At 41.7% G+C, this 6,000-nt stretch overlaps 1 protein-coding gene across 5 annotated transcripts in view; it reads left to right on the top strand.

The window, feature by feature from the left end:
• The window catches only part of MKLN1 (muskelin 1), a 417,215-nt gene that overhangs the window by 93,524 nt on the left and 317,691 nt on the right, over positions 1–6,000 (top strand). For 2 of the 5 annotated variants that reach the window (XM_037739988.1, XM_037739989.1), the window contains one exon: positions 1,896–1,984. The exons of the other annotated variants lie outside the window; for them this stretch is intronic. The gene's annotated coding sequence lies outside the window, so the exon portion shown is untranslated. The remainder of the gene's footprint in view (positions 1–1,895; positions 1,985–6,000) is intronic. 5 annotated transcript variants of the gene reach the window in all.

Below are 6,000 nucleotides of genomic sequence, written 5' to 3'. Positions count from 1 at the left end.
TCCTGACCTCAGGTGATCCACCCACCTCAGCCTCCCAAAGTGCTTGGATTACAGGTGTGAGCCACCGCGCCCGGTTGAGATAGGTTCTTGCTCTGCTGCCCAGGCTGGAGTGCAGTGGTGCCATCTCGGCTCTGCAACCTCTGCCTCCTGGGCTCAAGCCATCCTCCTGCCTCAGCCTTCTGAGTAGCTGGGACTACTGGCATGTGCCACCACACCTGGCCTAATGTATTATATTTAACCCTAGTTATTTATTAAGAAGCTCTTACCCTGAGATTCCTTCTCTTACTGGGGTGAAGTCATTTTTATTTATTTAATTATTTCTTTTTTTTTTTTTTTTTTTTGAGATAGTTTTTTGCTCTGTCACCCAGGCTGGAGTGCAATCTTGGCTCACTGTAGTCTCTGCCCCCGCCACCCAGGTTCCAGCAATCCCCCCCTCACACCCTGGGATTACAGGCGCATGCCATCACGCCCAACTAGTTTTTGCATTTTTAGTAGAGATGGGGTTTCACCACGTTGGCCAGGTTGGTCTCAAACTCCTGACCTCAGATGATCTGCCTGCCCCAGCCTCCCAAAGTGCTGGGATTACAGGTGTCAGCCACTGTACCAAGCCTATCCTATTATATTTGGATGAATTATTTGCCCATCAGTTGGCCCAACTAGATTTTAATTATTTCTTTATGAAAAGGAAAGAGTAAAACTCCCCCTCCTTCACTCCTAAACAAACTTCATTAAACTCATATTTGAGCAAAATGTTTAAGTAGAAATTTTCAAACTCAAAGAAAACTTTGCTCCTTTACGTTGCAAAAATCGAGAACATTATCTTTGTTAAATTCAACAGACATTGATACTGATTATCCAAATGGCAGATTATTCGTTATTTCTTTTTTAAAATATGTCTGGTAGTTCCCCCTCCTACTTGCATTTGACTAATGCTAATACAAAATTAGATGCCATTTCCTGAATTAGTCACCAACTTACGCTGAGAAAATGCAGGTCAAATAGGTGGAAGAAGAAAGCCAATATTTCCTTGGTAACCATTATATCAAAATTGAAGATAATTACTTAATCAAAAGTACAGATTTTCCATGCAATAGCTCTGTTTATCTCAAAGTATTAGCACATTGGACTACCTGACCATTTTTCCTGAAAAACGACAGTGTAAATAATTTTAGTAAATTAAGTCCTGTTTTTCCACTGACGTGTTCTAATTTAAAGATAGAATTTTACTTTTAATTGATCCTTAACTGAGAGTGGCACTTAACCATTCTCTCACTATTAATGCTTATGCATATTAAGCAATAGATTAAAGCCAGTACTGCTGCTACTTTGTTTTACTGTTATTGTATTTAAAGAGAAGCCATGTTGTATGTAAAGGAGCTAAGGCCCTACTTCCAAAACGCTACTTCCCCCTTCTCTAAATTCATGAGGTGGCCACCTCAGGTTTTGTTTTGTTTTTGAGACAGAGTCTTGCTCTGTTACCCAGGCTGAAGTGTAGTGGTGCCACCTTGGCTCACTGCAGCCTCCGCCTCCTGGGTCCAAGCTATTCTCATGCCTCAACCTCCAGAGCAGCTGGGATCACAGGCATGCTGGGACTACAGGCATGTGCCACCACACCCAGCTAATTTTTGTATTTTTAGTAGAAGCAGGGTTTCACCATGTTGGCCAGGCTGGTCTCGAATTCTTGACCTCAGGTGATCCAACTACCTCAGCCTCCCAAAGTGCTGGGATTACAGGTGTGAGCCACCTTGCCTGGCTCTACCTCAGTTTTTTAATGTTTAAAATTTCATACTTCATTAGCATTCACTAAGGCATATTGAGGAAGCTCCAGCTTGAATTAGTGAAAATTTTGAATGCTATAATATAAAACTACATGATTGTATCTCTTCGTGTTACAGTATGCAATTCTTAGCAGTCTGTAGTGAAGAAGTCCCAAGAAGAAGGCTGCTACTTCTAGACACCTTGGTAAACTCAGAAGGTGAATAAGGTAACTGGGTAATTCACCTAACTCATTCTTACAACTAGAATAATCGTCTGTATTATATACTGTACACTTTGGTGCCAAATGCCTGCATTTGTATAGCGCTTTACTATGTATGAAGCACATTTCACATAATGCTATTTGATTCAGATACAACATTAATGATTTTGGCTACCACTGTTTGTACTGCAAGTAGAACTACGTTAATGGTATGACTCTTCTTTTAGCTTCTGGCAAATGAATGTTGCTAAGTTATCTGAATATTCTCAGTTCATATTCACTGACCAGTTACTATATGCTTGACATCAAGCTAGAAATTTTTTTTCCTCTTGGGTTAACAATTCACTCTAAATTGTCGTTCATTCTGCCTGGTGACACTTTATCTTACGCTTCATTCAGCACCTGTCTAAATGTACTCATGTCTTCAAAAGATACTTAACACTTATAATAGGTACAAACTCAGAATGACTAGGCTCTTCGGGTGAAAGTCATTTGCCATGTGGACCAACAGCAATCAGTTAGTTAACCAATCAATCAATAAGTGTTTCGCTTTAGCTAATACAGCTCGTTCAGGGTTTCTCCACCTTGGCACTGTTGACATTTTAGACCAAATCATCCTTTGTTCTGGGCATTGTAGGATGTTCAACAGCAGCACCTGTCTCTTTCCATAAGATGCCAGCAGTACCTCCACTTCCAGTTTTGATCATTAAAAGTGTCTCCAGACATTGTCAAATGTCTCCGTGGTGGAGGGGAGGGGAGAGATTGTCCCTGAGTGAGAATCCCTGGGCTGGTGTGTAGATCATACTTTCTTTACTAGATTTTAAAGACCTCGAGGGCAGAGACTCAGTCTGATTCATCGCTCTACCACCACTTCCCCACCAACTAAATTTAGTTTCTGGCACAGAAGTGCTTCTTGATGAACATTCGGAAAAGGATAAAATAGCTCCTGGAGTACCTCCACTGTCATCAGCCCTGTGCAAGGTACCTTGGTAAACCCACAAGATGAACAAGGTAACCGGAGTAATTCATCTAACACATTTGAATACAAACTTAAAATTTGAATAATCATCTGTGTTGTACACCGTCCCCATGTTGGTGCCAAATGCCTACATTTGTAAAGGGCTTTACCACGTATGAAGTACGTTTCATATAATGTTAATTTAGTCAGATATAACAGTGGCTACCACTGTTTGTCATTTAAACTCCCAAGTCCGAGAGCCGTATTTTTAGGCAGGAGTGGGAGATGTTTTGATTTCAGTGGCATTGCCTCTATTTATTAAAAGGAACTCTTGGGATTGGTTTAATAATAATTGAATGTAAATTTCAGATTCTTTTTTGTTGTGTTAGAAGTAGAACATCTAAAAGGGCCTTCGTGATCTAAGTAGTTCTGATTTAGATTCCTGGAAATTGCCAGAGGGTTTTAAAGGAGGAGGGAAAAAAAAGAGGGAGGAAATTTTCCCTGTGGGCAATTGGGGAAAACAAAAATATTTTTGTGCTGCGGTGACTTCTCAGGAAAGGAGGGTTGGCCAGCAGTGGCTGCATCTGCGCAAGGGGAATTTCCACATTTGGGAAAACATGGTCATAATTAATGACTTAGGAAAGCCAAGAAAATGGACCATGTTGGAAAAATATGATCTTCAGTGGCCAAGTCATTGTCAACTGATTGGGCCAGAAAATTGGATTCTTTTAGAAAGAGATTTTTATTTGTGAATATTTGTCTGTAGGTCCTTCCTTCTGTGAATCTAGTCAGCGCCCCACTCCTGCCTGGAGAGTCGGCTTCTCATAGCCCTTCCCACTGTGTCTCTCCCTGTCCTAAGGGAGGGCTTGCTTGACACTTTTAGCCTGAACACTGTCCTCTGTGGTCTTTTGCTTTGAACATGATGCTTGGGTCTAGCCAGCAGGGCTATTAGCATCCATTAAAATAAGGATTATCTGGGACTCCAGATCAAGAGCCGAAGGATAAGATCACTGGATCCTAACGCAGCTCACATTTATTGAAGGCTCCATGTCCTGGGCCCTGAGCAAAGAACACTGAAAAACTATCCTGATTTAGACTTGGAAAACTGAGGCTAGGGGAATTTTACGTCACTTACCTAGGACCAATACAGCCTTAACTACCAAGCTATGCTTCTTCCATCTCCTCATCCTGTATATAAAGTCTACTTCCTAAATTGGAATGTTCTCACTCTGTATACAATCTCTTGCTTACTTAACTGCTACCTTCCTCTCCTTCTCCTTAGGCCACTTTGTTTAAACTAGATCTGGCCTGGGCTGATGTTCATTGGAGCATTTCCTGGTTACCTATTCTCAAGAGGATAAGTCTGGGTTAGCAGGCTCAGCACTGTCAAATCTCAATCTACTTGGGGAATGATTATGTGGTCAGCATGTTCTTGCCCGGTTTTGGGGTTTGCTTTTATTTCAGTGATCAGGTTTATTAAAACAAGTATGATCATCTTTTGCTTCCTCTCTTCTTAATTTTCTCAAGATCAGGAATAGCTTGCCAAATTTCAACAGGTTTTCCAAGTTGAAGGTCAAGTTTTTTTAGAATGGGAGATACCACTAAGAAAAAAAATCCCTATATTTGACAGGTACACGTAGTATCCAACAGAACATCAACAAAATGTACTAGATTGTTTTGTGAATTGAGTTTTTTTTTTTTTTTTTTTCCCCAAAAAAGCTTCAAATTAGGCCAGACACGGTGGCTCACACCGGTAATCCCAGCACTGTGGGGAAGGCTATGTGGGCAGCTCATGAGGTCAGAAGTTTGAGACCAGCCTGACCAATGTGGTGAAACCCCGTCTCTACTAAAAATGCAAAAATTAGCTGGGTGTGGTGGCATATGCCTGTAATCCTAGCTCCTCAGGAGGCTGAGGCAGGAGAATTGCTTGAACCTGGGAGGCGGAGCTTGCAGTGAGCCAAGATCATGCCACTGCACCCCAGCTTGGGTGACAGAGCAAGACTTCATCTCAAAAAGAAAGAAAAGAAAAAGCTTCAAGTTAAATCATGTCCCTCTGCAGCAAACAATTCCATGCTCTAAACCTGTATGATGAGGCTTCTAAAGTTAGCCCTGCCCTGCAACTGCAATGAATTGGAGAAAACAAACCTAACTAGGATTTAACAGTCTAATTGCCCTGGATTGAACCTCAATGGTATTATAATTATTTTAAAAATCACAGCATTGGGAAATAATTTAATACATTTCTGTTGAGATTAAAACATATTAATTAAATCTTATTAATATTTGTTTTCCGAATGGTTCTTGGGCATAGTCAGACATTATTACCTTTATTTAGTGATATGAAAACTGAAGAGCTGTTATTAGTTTTCTGCTGATGTGTAACAAATGATCACACACTTAGGGAGTTCGAACAACATTTCACTGATTCCATAGGTTTTGCAGTTCTATAGGTCAGAAGTCTAGGTGGACTTCACTGGCTTCTCTGCTTAGGGTCCCAGGAAAGCAGAAATCAAGGTATTCATCAGCCTAGACTCTTACCTGGGGGGTCGGAGGAGGACTCTGCTTCCAAGCCCATTCAGATCACTGGAGGAACCAAGTTCCTTGTGGCTGTAGCACTGAAGTCTTTTTTTCTGCAGCCAGATGCTGTTGGCTGCTCCCAGAGGCCTCCCACGTTCTCCTTCTCATGCACTTTCCCCCGTCTACACCTTCAAAGCCAGCAATCACTCTTGAATCTTTCTCACCCCTGGAATCTCTGTGACTTTCCTCTTCTGCTTCCAGCTGAGAAAAAGTTTTTTTTTGTTGTTTTTTGTTTTTTTCTGAGACAGAGTCTTGCTCTATGGCCCAGGCTGGAGTACAGTGAGGCGATCTCGGCTCACTGCAGCCTCCACCTACTGGTTTCAAGTGATTCTCCTGCCTCAGCCTCCCGAGTAGCTGGGACTATGGGTACACACCACTACACCCAGCTAATTTTTGTATTTTTAGTAGAGGCAGGGGTTCACCATGTTGGCCAAGCTGGTGTCAAACTCCTGAGCTTAGGTGATCCACCCACCTCAGCCTACCTAAA

The sequence above is a fragment of the Cebus imitator genome, unplaced genomic scaffold (genome assembly GCF_001604975.1).
Source record: "Cebus imitator isolate Cc_AM_T3 unplaced genomic scaffold, Cebus_imitator-1.0 Scaffold77, whole genome shotgun sequence".
NCBI classification, from domain to species: Eukaryota; Metazoa; Chordata; class Mammalia; order Primates; family Cebidae; genus Cebus; species Cebus imitator.
This window is presented reverse-complemented; position numbering and strand designations above follow the sequence as displayed.